Source organism: Mytilus californianus, unplaced genomic scaffold, assembly GCF_021869535.1.
Source record: "Mytilus californianus isolate M0D057914Y unplaced genomic scaffold, xbMytCali1.0.p SCAF_6, whole genome shotgun sequence".
In the NCBI taxonomy this organism is placed as follows: Eukaryota; Metazoa; Mollusca; class Bivalvia; order Mytilida; family Mytilidae; genus Mytilus; species Mytilus californianus.
Genome location: NW_026262712.1, coordinates 117,390,674 through 117,404,992, shown reverse-complemented (window position 1 = coordinate 117,404,992; position 14,319 = coordinate 117,390,674). Strand labels below are relative to the sequence as shown.

The window sequence follows — 14,319 nt, the reverse complement described above, 5'->3', positions numbered from 1 at the left end:
TCTATAGGTCACTGTAGGCTTTACGGTTGCCTTTAATTGCTTACATCCACTTCATTTGAACTTTGGTGGATAGTTGTCTCATTGGCAATCATACCACATCTCCTTATTTTTATAAAGTAACAGTTGTTACAGTTTATATTTTAATAATCACAGCCTCAAATCATTCTATACACCAAATACAGGGAGGAGAAGTGACTTCTCTTTTTAAAACTGATAGGTAGAAGTGACGAGACTTAAAAGATAAGTGCTTGTTTGCTAGTGATGGTACAATGTTTGGGTTTTACATTAATATAAAGGCTATTTATTTTTTATACCAGACAATCCTGTTCCATGCCAGGAGCCTGTAGTTCAGTGATTAAAGTTGGTTCATGTCTGTCATAATTGTTTTTCGTAAATTGTTTGTCATAAATTAGGCCGTTAGTTTTTTAAATTGAATTGTTTCATATTTTTAATGTCAGGGCCTTTTATAGCCGACTATACGATATGGGTTTTTTCATTGTAAAAGGCTTTACGGTTGCCTTTAATTGCTTACATCCACTTCATTTGAACTTTGGTGGATAGTTGTCTCATTGGCAATCATACCACATCTCCTTATTTTTATAAAGTAACAGTTGTTACAGTTTATATTTTAATAATCACTTACAGTTGCACAATTATATTTTTCCTCGTCAGAAACTACCATTTAAATATCTAGCACTAAAAAGAACTTTTTTTATATCAAAAAGGAAAAGAAAGTATCATAATTATATCAATTAAATCAAAGCGCGAAAGCGCTGTAAAGGCAGTTAATTACAGGTTGTGTGTATTTTAGTCCAGTTATATCATTATCTTGCATAGTACAGTGTACTTATCAGAGGTGGCTTTCAGTATTTAAGATTTAGAGTTCTCTAATGATATTGAACAAGTTTTATGAATGTCATATTCTGAGTACTATATGAAGGCGATTGTTCTCACTTGTTTAAGAACTAGTGCATTATGTCCAGTTTGTACCTTTTTTATCTATGTTTATAGTCAAATACTGTTTAAAATAGTTAGGCATTTTCTTTTTAGTAATAAGTAAATGTTATCAACTGTATTTTATTCAACTTTGCAAATGTGGTTTGTTACTGGTAAGTATGGATGATAGTTGTTTCATTGGCAATCATAACACATCTCCTTATTTATATAATGATCTATATTCAACGACCTCAGGTACAAAAAAAATGTATGTAACTAAACTATGATGGGAAACCTTTGACTTCTTTCTTTCATATAAACTTTTGATTTGGTACCATAGAACTATGTAGAATAAATGTACATTGCAATATGTCAACTCTTTCAATGACAATACTTTTTTTAGAAACTATAACTCCAAGCAAAATTATATTTCCAAGTATAAAGTAATTTATGAATGAAAAAAGGAGTTCTTCATTAAGAAATATACTGATTCGCTGAGCGCAGCTGGATACACCCGCAGAGGTCCAACCCTGAACAGTTGGGGCAAAAATGGACACAATATTCAAGCATGATACAGGTCTGTATTTGGATTGTAATTAAATATTTGACATATTATAGTTTCTGAATAAATGTAGTCAAAGAACTTGAAATCGGTTATATGAATTGAATTTATATTCAATTAAAGATTTCTTGCTGTTGAGCAATACACTGTTCTGTTGCGCAATACTTAATAAATCTGTTGCCAGACTATAAACAAATAAAGTTCAATTTCTTCTCAATGTCGTATTTGAAATTTATGAAAATCAATTGGGAGATTACATCAATAGCTATAAATAATTTACCAAAGTTTCATGCGAACTGCTTAAAGCATTTTTGAGTTGTTGTCCAAAAACTGGAAAATCCCTCCTTTTTTAATGAATAAAACCTCATGACTCAGAAATGTAAAATCTAAAATTTATTAAATTCTAAAGGGAGCTTACGGATTGATAATTTAGTCTTAGACGGACTGATAATTTAGTCTTAGATGCAAGATTTTTCTCAGATCAGTACTTAGTGTCTTTTTGTTGTTTGGATGTACAACTACCCGGCCACGTCCACTTGTATTTGTATTTATCCATCTGATGAGTTAAGCCTCTTTCAACTGATTTTTATAGTTTGTTCTTATATTGTACTGTTACACCACTGTCCCAGGTTAGGGGGAGGGTTGGGATCCCGCTAACATGTTTAACCCCGCCACATTCTGTATGTACATGTATGTGCCTGTCCCAAGTCAGGAGCCTGTAATTCAGTGGTTGTCGTTTGTTTATGTGTTGCATATTTGTTATTCATTCATTTTTTGTACATAAATTAGGCCGTTAGTTTTCTTGTTTGAATTGTTTTACATTGTCATTTTGAGGCCTTTTATAGCTGACTGTGCGGTATGGGCTTTGCTCATTGTTGAAGGCCGTACTGTGACCTATACATGTAGCTGTTAATTTCTGTGTCATTTGGTCTCTTGTGGAGAGTTGTCTCATTGGCAATCATACCACATCTTCTTTTTTATATTTACATCAACAGATATAAACAATTCACCAAAGTCAAGGTGAGACAACAAAACTTAGTTGTAAGATCTCTGAAATTTTTTACACGGTACGAGTTTTTCTCATTGTTGGAGATTGTACGGTGACAGTAACACCTGTAACTGCTTAAACCCATTTCTTATGCACTTTGGTTCGATTAACTCACTGAATATCATACCACATCTCCTTATTTTTATATGCATTACAATTTACATGTGCATGTAATTGTAAATATATATATATCAGAACAAAATTCATTGCGTTACTTTTATTTATGCATCTTTTGGCACAATACAAGTTCTAAAATTACACAACATAAAACAACTAAATGTTATTTCAGTTGAAAGTTTTGTTTCAGTTCCATTCATAGGATTTATTAGAATTTTGTATGTTTTGCCAAGTCCAACAATTTGCTCTATGTGCATGTGTTAATTGGAGACTTTTCTATCCCGCATAAGAGTTTTGGAACTAATTCTGTTTCTTTTTTTGAAATAAGTTAGCAAAAGAATCTTGCACATTTAAACCTTTGTCTGCCATCACACTGTCACCTGGATCACATAATTGAACTATTCTACATCTTTCAACTATTTCACAGTCACTGGTACAACCTACATATATGCATTAGAGACATAGTTGACTAAACCACCAGGTGTCGAACATACAAGTATTTTCAGTGTTTCTGTTTTTATATGATGAAAAGGTTGCCTGAGCTCTAGGAGCTTTAGGTTTTATCAAGGGATATTCTGTGCTGTCAATAATAATCCAAGTTGTAGGAAACTTCAATTTGAAGTTGGATGGCGAAAAATACCTGACTAAACCACTAGATGGCCAAGTGTTAGCCTCACACCACTGTTTAGACATAAAAACAATCCATGTATACACAATATTCTTAACACTAGATTCAATCTAGAATCTAGACAGTTCAAAGTTGGTTGTATAATGCCTCAATTTCATCAAAGTTATAAAAAAACTGATTTTCAACTGACACCCTATCAATTTGAAAATATATGTATCTCAAACAATGTGCTACTGGACCAAGTGTGGTCAAAACAAATAAAAATTTAGTATACAACTCTAAACCGGTATAAAAAAGCATGGCTGTGTCACATGTCTTCATTTCAAAATTCTCTGCTGAAAACTTAAGGCATTGATGGTGTTTGCGTAATTCCATCTGTGAAGCTCAACATTAGCTCAGCAGTTGGTGGTGGACAGTCATAAATCGGATTATCCTTTCTGCAGTATGAATGACTTCTTCAGGAAAACCAACTTTACAATCAAAACTTTCCTCTAGATTTCTACTACAATATTCATCAAGTTTAGTTCTTTTGTTTTCACAGGAAACTGCCCTGATTTTTTCTTTTTGCGGACGATTCAGTCTCTTGCTTGGTCCAGGAAAATAGGCTGGGAATGGCAGTAGACTTAAGTCTCTGTATGGTAGGTTTGCGCCCTGAAAAAGGTTATAAAACATTAGTTTTTTGATAATTAAATGAACTTCCATTAGCAATGTATACTTTGTACTACCTGGCAAAATATTAACTAGATTTATTCATTACAATCTGGATAAAACTATGTTTGCCTGATTCAATGTATGTTATGTAAATCCAAAGGACAAACAATGAGAGACTTATGCAACAAACGTACATTGTTTGTACCTAAATAACTATAATATAGATGAGAGCATGTCATTGTTTTGTTCCTGTTAACATTGTCATTGATATTTTTCAAGAAAGTCTATGAGGCATAGCTTATGCATTCCTGCCATTACTACATTAGCATAATTACTGCTAAAATAATTCTCAGTATGATATACCTCTTGTAAGAAATCATTATAATTGTAGCAATCACCAAAAAATCTCAAACAGATCACATTGAATCGTAATCCAAAAAATTATGACGTCTTGAATTAACCACCCCCTTTTAAAAGTTTTATTCTAAAATGATAATTGCGGTTGTAAACAGACTTTGGTTTATTCGCATGGCGATTACATATATAACTATATATTTCAAAAAGAAAATAGAGTTTTACCATGAATAGTTTCCTGCACGTAGTCTTTTTCAGTAAAATGTGCCTTGCAAACAACAGCTGATTGAGATGGACTCCACGATTTCATCGTGTTCTCGTCCAATCTGCGTATGGGCCATGGCGTTGATCCAACTTTTCCTTCTTTTTAAGTCATTTGGAAATGCATGTCCTCCTCTTAAATGACATCCAGGTTCACAACAACAAGTACTACTACTTGGCATCGTTAATTAAAAATGCACAGTGCAGAAACCGGAAGTTGAGGAACAGGATTGGCTACCACGGCGCCACCTATTCAGGAACGATAATTTGCTACTTTATAAAACTGCGATATAACAATAACGTTAGACGAGTTCATGTGCATAAACAGAAATGCGCTTTTAATTGTATAATATAATTCATGTTCAGTCGACCTTTAATTATTATATCAACGACTGAAATGATTTATAAACATCTAGATTGCAGATAACACTCGAAATTAACCCGACCTCTTTCCACAAGGAATTCAAATAATTCTAGTTTGTCAATCGGTTGACTGCTTATAATGCAAAATACAAATATATCAAAAGTTTTTAAAACTAACAGAACACAATGATCGTTTCTCTATTTCCCAATGTAAATGAAATGAAGCAAAAAACATTTTATATCACAATAAGAAGAGGAGAGAATTCAACATTTCCGGATCTACTTGGAGCCTAATGACCCCCCACGTAGATAAGTTGGATATCGCGGAAAGAAAGATTAACCCGGCAACCAGAAAGGCATTAAAGCACTGCCTTTAAAAACTATTCTGTTTATCATGTTTATGAAATTCATTGTTTCTCATTAAAAAGATATGTACATTTAACAAAATTGAGCAACTTAATTGAGACAATGCATTTACATGGAAATATATTCATTTAATGTAGCAAGGAGATCTAACAAAAGTCTATTAATGCTTGTGGAATGCGTAATTTTTCCATTTGGGATCATTATTATTCTGTCAGCTGTGCCATTAGTGCATCTGTAGTTATAAACGTAAGAATACGGATTTTGGTCACAGCTGATGAATACCATCTCTGATCCGTGGTTCCAATCTGTAAAGTCAATGTTTTCACCTCTTTTCTAATGGAATAAAGCGTTTAAGTCTTTGAATTTTTTTACTTATAAATAAAAAATTGCTGTTTCATCGACTTGGTAAAAATGGAAAATTGCAGATGATGAAAGTGACAATTGTGAACACCTGGGCCACTAGAATGGCAGAAGTGCATATTACTTTTCAGCTGACAAGACAAGTCCCAGATAATATACAAATAATTATGAAAAGTACATGTAATCTGTTCGTTCAGGGGGTCGTCCATTATTATCATCCACATCACAGTACACTGCTATGATCAGTGTCATGTTTTTGAAACTTAAATGGGAACTACAGGGCGTTCAGTAGGGCATATTCTTAGAGCTTTATCTATAGGTTTATAAATCTATGATGTATCAAAGGACGAGGATAATCAGATATTTCTGTGATGTAAGGCAAAAAAAGATGAGATGTATTTAATACATCAATTGGAAAATACTGGTTACTGAGGTATAGGCATTACCTCAATTAGGGTTCCAACCAGCCTGGTTAAAGTAACCATAACAAGACATTTATATTCAACAGTTCCTTTAAACGTAGTGAACAATGCATTTTTACTTGCTCTGTCATATGGACTTAAGCTATCAAATTTACACTTACAATTGAATGAAAAATCTATGAACAGACTTATAGTACATAAACACAAAGCTGCCCAGTCTGTTCATTGATCGCTCAATTCAGATAGCTATAACTGCTTTAAACTTCACCGAAACATTCTCTTTTTAACTAAAATACAAAGGAAATGGTAATATTTTTAATAAATGATATTTTTTTGTTCTGTAACACTCAATCAAAAGGGAAAACGCAGTTTTTTTCTACCTGTGTGAAGTGTGGCGGCTGAAAATGCCGGAAGTTGTTTACTTTCGAAACAATGTCGGTAGAAAAAAATCCGGATGTTTATGCATCTGTCGAATTTTCAGTACACCTATGCTAAAAAAAATGTTTAAAGGAAATTGCAGTTGTGAGTGTTTAAATGAAAGTGTGTGGGATCTATAACAAACACGATTTAGATCAATTTTGATAAGAATAAAATATCTTTAAGTCCGATTTTTGCGTACTGTTTACCGTGAGTGTCAGGGTAAAAATTTTCAAATGATTGTTTTCCTATTTTCTGATTGCCTTGCTACCTGCAAAAGGAATTATTTTAGAACGTTGATAATAACTCTAACGAAAAATATCAGCTTCTTTATTATTCTTTGTAACATTTTTTCTACAAACGAAATGAAGTGCATGTCCATCCTGTTACCGCTACTATATAAACCGTTAATTTGCCCCCCCCCCCCCCCACCCTTCCTTATGAATATGGATCTATTCAGTGAGTATTTCAAAAGCACAAAGCATCATAAAACATTTTAACGCAGCACGTTTCTTGCATAACAGTGTAGAGAAAAGAAAATTCAAGATATTTGGTGAAAAAAATAGTGGGTACCCTTTTGTCATGTCTATGCTGTTTATGTTCCAACATATTTATATATTACACTTGTAAAAAGTGCAATTACGTGTTGGAAACCAGAGTCCGTTATTTTGATTGGATAACAACGCTTGCGCGTCATACTAAAATTAACCTTCATATCCCAATGAAGTGTAATATTCGTGATGACAGGTGCCATCACAATAAAGTGTACAGGTCAATTAAAGAAATAAATGATAGAAATCGATTTTTCATGACCCTAGCATAAAAATGCAATTTTATAGGGTTGTAAAAGTGTTGATCGTGCGCACATTTCTAGAATAAAGCGCTTCCGCGCTTCATACAAAATGTGCTTCGGTCATCACTTTAATACCCCAATAAAATTACAAAAAGAAGCATTCAACTCTTAAATGAAGAAATATGTCTATCCTGTTATGTCTGTCCTGTTACTATGGTTACAGTAACAGGATAGACAATATTTGACAGAAACGTCTTTAAAAAGTTTATAATTACATATAGTTTTACACATAATAAAATGTTGTTTTTTTAAACTCATTTATAGGTTACAACGTCTTAACTTTCGCAATTCAGCATATACAAATGCAATACTGCTAGCGGTAACAGGATAGACAAAATGGGTAACAGGATAGAACTTAATATGGTGATATATCGTGAACGTACGTTCCTGTTATCAACAAAAGTTAAGCCATTTCAATTGATATTTTATAGTGTGTCTTTCTATGTTGTAATGTTACACTATTTCAGGTTAGGGTGAAGGTTGGCACCCGTTAAAACGTTTAAACAAGCTGCATTTGTTTGCTTGCACCTGTCCTAAGTCCGGAACCTGTTTTGAACAGTGGTTGTCGTTTGTTGATGTGGTTCTTAAGTGTTTCTCGTTTCTCGCTTTTTATATAGATTAGATCGTTGGTTTTCCTGTTTGAATTGTTTTACACTAGTCATTTTGTGGCCCTTTATAGTTTGCTGTTCGGTGTGAGCCAAGGCTTCGTGTTGAAGGCCGTACTTTGAGCTATAATTGTTTACTTTTTACACATTGTGACTTGGATGGAGAGTTGTCTCATTGGCACTCATACCACATCTTCTTATTTCTATAAATAAAAAATAGGCTTGAAAATCAAAGATTTTTTTAGAACAGAAGAAAGTTCCTTTATGTTCCTGCTCTGTTAAGGTGTTATTTTTTTAGTTGCCAGAAAATTTTGGCTACAAGGGTGTTTTCAGACTTTACATTACTTTGTTTTGTTTTCTATATATATATTTTGTTTGTAAACAATTATTCTGATTCTTCTTCCAGGTATTCACTGTATCTGTATAGGTACGTTGTAGAATCCCAACTGGGCTTTATTACAACAGGACAGAGAACGCAATTAGTCCCGATTGTGGCTATATAGTGCCGCTTTGAAGCCTTCGGTTGTCTTCAGGTGTGGATCCAGGAGAGGGGGAACCCCCATTATTGTTTGACAACTAATGCTTTTGTATTGGGACATATGGTTGGACCCCCCCCTTTTATATGACTTGTATGTGTTGGTACCCCCTTTTATAAATGGTCCGCTGGATCCGCGCCTGGTCTTTGCTGTCACTATGCTGTCTTCAAGGTTGTTCCAGTCGACAGCAGTTCTGACGAAAAATGAGTTTAATTTTAAATTGGTCGGTTGATAATACTGGATCTTAACTGTTTTTGCATTTTTGTAGGATTGTTTTTCCACAATGTTTGGTGAAATATGGTCTTGAATTTTTGGGGTTTGAGTTTGGCGTCTTCCTTGGTTTGGGATTTTGTAGTAAGAAGACGGCATCGCTGGTACCTGACCCTCAACCACCCTGTAGAGAAATATTAACCTCTATTGTTTTAGTCTGTCTTCTAGTGGTGATTTTCTAGATCTTGGATCATTTTTGTGATGCATCCATCATCTCATGATGTGTACTCTTTATTGATGAAACGCACGGCCCTTCTTTGTATCCTTTCCAGTTGGTCTATATCTTTCCTTGTGTATGGTCCCATATAATGGCTCCATATTCCACAATTGATCTTTCTAGGGATATGCATGCGTTTTTTCTACATTCTTTTGGACAGTGTTGTAAGTTCCGTCTGAGGAATCCAAGGGAAGAACTTGCTTCTCTGCTGCATGGTGTTTGCTATATGTGTTCTTCATTTTAGGGCGTGACGCGTCTGATATTTGAAGTCCGAGGTATTGGTTAGTGTTTACCTCATTTTTTTGTATGTTTGCTTATAAGCTAAGGAAATACAAGACGCATTTTTAAATCATTTAAGATCATTTACACAGCATTTATAATAGTATAGCACGGCATTTATAATAATATAGTAAATATACATGTCTTATTGTTGACAAAAGTATATCTTAATAAGAAACTAAGGTTTCAACTCCTTCAGGCAAAAGAAAATGAAAGGATATGGAGTAAATGTACATGGGACAAAATCGCACACACAATACATAGAAAACATAGAAAATTATCAACGAACAGGGCTTTTACTCCTGTTCTTCATCTTGACAGTTGATGTAGGGTCTTCAACAATGAACGAATCAAGTCGACTTTAGACGGATTTGGCTTTTTTATGTCAATTTTCGTTGTATAACTCATCAACTGTTTCGGTTCTTATACATCCTTGGCTTTCAAATATTTGGCTTTGAGCGTTCCTGATAAACTCATCATGAAGGTAAATCCAGAAAAGCGCTCCGGACGCATGAAACTTATAACGTGTTGTTTTCATTTTTTACATCACTGGGTCGATACCTCTGCTGGTGGGCTATCAGTCCCCGAGGGTATCATCAGCTCAGTAGTCACTACTTCGGTACTGACATGATTTATAACAAATCTTTCTAAAATTGTCCGTTTATAAATTTTGAAATTATTAAGAAACTATAAGGTTTCAACTCTCTCAGGCAAAGTTGACCGTAGATGCATTTGGCTATTTTAGGTACTTTTAGTCGTATAGCTCTTCAACTGTTTCGGTTCTAATACATCCTTGGCCTTCCAAATATTTGGCTTTGAGTGTTCCTGGTGAAGGTAAATCCAGAAAATCGCTTCGGACTCATGACATTTATAACGTGTTTTTTTCATACTTTAAAAAAAATTTATAACGATTGAAAACTGTCTCGATGACGTATACAACCACGTGTCCTTTTATTCATATCAGAAGTCTATTACTAGGGGAGCTATAGTAATGGACTTCTCGGTTCATGTGTATAGATAAAGACAAATATACAAACAAGGAAACGATTGACGACGAGTTTGCGATATTGGAAATAAATTGAAATGCCTATCAAATAATAATAATGATATCAACAATTATAATAAGTTTTGATAGTATCACAACTACCCTGTACAGTTGCAACTGTTTTCATATTTTTCCAAACATAAAATACTAAAAAATATTGTATTATTCGGTTTTTAATTGATCATAATTAGCTCCCATAAATTGATCAGGTACATGCCTGATTATTTCCAATTGTTCCATGAGGAAATTTTTCCTTGAATTGGCCATTATATAATAAGTGAAGAATGGACCACTAACGGCATGAACATTTGTTACATCGCATATGGATATTGATTTGAGAAAAAAAGCCTTCCCAGGCAAGTCACGTAAAGAATTTTCCCCTTTCGGCCATTGTCAATTTTTGTCTTATGAATTGCGATTTTTGATTGCCCCTTCTTATCTTCCAAGTTCTATTTTTTTTATATTCCCTATTCAATTTCACATTAATGGTCGAGGTCTTTCAGTGCTCTTCAGGAGTCGATTTCACAAAAAAACTTACGACTAAGATTAATCGTAAGTCATGAACAATTCAGTATAATTCGTCGGTATAAATCAATCAATGAATATTTGAACTACATAACGTCATTGTAATTATAACAGATGTGGTATATTTACATAAAAGGGGACGATTATTTTGATATTCGGAGATGGGGCAGGAGTATTTATTCTAACAGATTATTTATAATTTGTTTATAATCTGTCGTGATTCCTTTCATTTTAATGCCCCCGTCGGTAATATATCAAACAATTATTTTTCCAACCGCATTACGTAAGTGTAACAGATGCTGTACATTTACAGGAGGGGTTTGCATGTAATACATTCAAAATACAAATCTAAATTGTGATATTTGTTTGCCCCTTCTAATCTTTTTTTCATTCCCTTATGATTCTTTCTCACATTAAAAATGACCGGGGTCTTTAAGCGGTCCAAATCCAACGATGCCCCCGTCGACATAAATCAATCAATGAATATTGTAACTGTAACATATGCTATACATATACATGTAATCACAATGTTTTTTAATATAACGCAATATTATTATCAATAAAGTATTATAAAGTTTTTAAATTTTAATTCGGTTATTTGCACTTTTAAGGCTTGGTATACGCAGCTGTTGAGCGGTATTTTGCGTCCGAATACTTAATTTAAAATTGGTATTTTCTGCTTCTTCGCTAAGCAGGTGGCATTTAAGTGTAAGATCTGTAGGCGTGCAGTCCGAGTAGGGTGCTACGTCTTCCTGTGGACGTAAAGTAGCGCATTAAAAACTTCAGGCTGTGTGAGTCGGTCTTGTACAAAGCTGGATTTATATTCACATCACCATAGCGTATTCTCGTCCTAATATGCATGTAGTATGTGCCACTTGACCTTAAACATCAATTCAATATCATCATCATTAAAATTTTCACAAGAAAAAACCAAAAACAATAAAATGCTCAGCTGGGCGCAGCTTGATACGACCGCAGAGGTCGAACCCTGAAAAGTTGGAGCAAGTATGGACACAACATTCAAGCTTGATACAGCACTGAATTTGGATTGTGATTAAATATTTGACACAAATTTTACCTATTCAAACCATATCATTATTATTTGCTTTTATATATAAATCAGAAATAACCAATTTAAAATGGAAAATTTTAAAGAAAAAAAAAAGGGAAAGAAAATCCCCAAACTCAATCCCAGCCTTCCCTTTGCGGTATGGTATCTTGCAGTACAATTTCAGAGAGATCCATACACTTGAACACAAGTTATTGTCTGGAAACTAGACAAATGCTTATTTTTTGGCCCCTTTTTCCTAAACGTTTTGTGCAATTACCCCCAAACTCAATTCCATCTTGCCCTTTGTAATATGGAACCTTGTAGTACAATTACAGAAAGAGCCATAGACTTACACACAAGTTATTGTCATGAAACTAGAAAAAAAAGCTTCTTTTTTGGCCCCTAATTCCTAAAATTTTGAGGCAATTACCCCCAAAATCAATTCCCTTTGTGATATGGAACCTTGTGGTACAATGTCAGAGAGATCTATACACTAACACACAAGTTATATCTTGAAGTTACAAAAATGTATATTTTTGGCCCCTTTTTGGCCCCTAATTCCTTAACTGTTGGTACCATAACCCCCAAAATCAATCCCAACCTTCCTTTTGTGGTATTGAACCTTATGGTAAAATTTCATAGAGATCCATTCACTGAAACTAAAGTTAGAGGGCGAAAACCAATGTGTCTTCGGACGACGACGACGACGCCAACGTCATACCAATATACGACCGCAAATTTTTTTTGCGGTCGTATAAAAATGCCACCCAATTGCGGATACTTTGACTTTTAACGTGATGCGTTGGTGTAGATTTTACCTTTTATGACGTTACTGTATATGATATATGTACACTTTATGAAATATAGCGACCTTAAGAGGTCATTCTGCAGGTCAACACAGGCCGTTGATCCTCTCTTTTGAATTGTTTCACATTTTGTCCGGCATCCGAGACGAGTCCTTTTAAATTATAAAGCTTACAGTACGGCATATGCCTTGTTCACTATATGATTGTATGGTGGCCTGTAGTTGTTCACATCTTTGTCCGTTGGTTTTTGGTGGATATATGTCCAATTGTCCATCATACTACATCTCCTTATTTCTATAAACGGAACATTTTAGTATTGCTTAAAACAATAGATTATAAAAAAATTATGTCAGACAGTCATCCATTTTCTCGTTGTATTGAAGACCCATTGGTGGCCTTCAGCTGTTTTCTGCTCTTTGGTCGGGATGTTGTCTCTTTAACACATTCTCCATTTCCATTCTCAATTTTATCCCTAGTCCACAAAAGGGTAGCTACCGATCCCTACTTTCCCCTCTCCCCGAAATATAACGTTTATTGAACTATGAGAAGTCATTGCAAACACGCACATCTCGAACGTCAACCGAATGAGAAATGTTCTTCATTAGAAGTAAAAAACGTCCCAGTTATCATAATTTTGGTATGATTAAGATTATCGTGAAAAAGGTTAAAATTGACCATTTGTCACTATACTAACGAAGGAATAAGCAAGAGTGAGTTAAGAGGGCTATGCATTTGAATAAAATCAGGATAGTTTACAGAGAAAAATCGTCTAGATCATATCAGATATATGCAGGTATTGTTAAAAATATATATCAAGTGGAGTTTTGTTTATCTGTATAAAATATACAATAGTGCTATGCAAACCATGACCGACCAGTCTGGCTGTTAGTGTATTGTTTTATTTATTATATTGATGTGCTTTTATGTTCAGTGTTGTTGGTTGTTTTTTTCAGTACACGATGAATAATATTGCCTTTAACTACAATCTTGACTGTCCCTCGATAAATCATCCGCTCAAAATATTTCTTGATCTGGATATACAATACCGCTATCAGTTAGTTTGCTGAACGCCGGATTCGTCACCGTGGCCGCACTTGGCATCCGATAGAAAGGCCGGATGCTCATATAACGGAAGGACTGAGAGAGGAAGGAAATGATCTGCTGGAGATCTTCGGGATTGTTTGCATATGTAATGAACAAAACTAGTAACTGCACTAAAAAGCATGTAGGCCTATCGACGCCGCTTCTTGTGGTGACACAGATGCCCCCCCTTTTTTCTGAATCTCCCAAAGTAAAAAAATGAGTTATCATATATATAATATATCCTTGTTGACTTTTGTCATTAATCTGATAATACTGTATAATGTCTCAGCATTAATTAAGAAGGACATTAATAGGAATATACAAAGTAATATTAAATCACTCAGAGACGTGTATATACCGATGTCTCTGATTAAATTTATAACATTTTTGCACACTGACTTTCAATATCGATTTTCACATGTGTACCTCTTGTTTCAAACATGAATTAATCTGCATTCCACGGTTGTTAATCATCATGACAAGAACGTACTGGTAATTTATTAGACCTTGACACAACATATAATATCTTAGCTACGTGGGCAGATTAATGCACAGACTGTTTGA

General features: G+C 34.3%; 1 protein-coding gene across 1 annotated transcript in view; it reads right to left on the bottom strand.

Annotated features, from left to right (window-relative positions):
• LOC127706492 (transcription elongation factor SPT5-like) overlaps positions 1 to 6,486 on the bottom strand; it is a 34,367-nt gene extending 27,881 nt beyond the window's left edge. The window contains exon 1 of the mRNA XM_052211144.1: positions 6,449 to 6,486. The gene's annotated coding sequence lies outside the window, so the exon portion shown is untranslated. The remainder of the gene's footprint in view (positions 1 to 6,448) is intronic.
• Between the last annotated feature and the right edge of the window lie 7,833 nt (positions 6,487 to 14,319).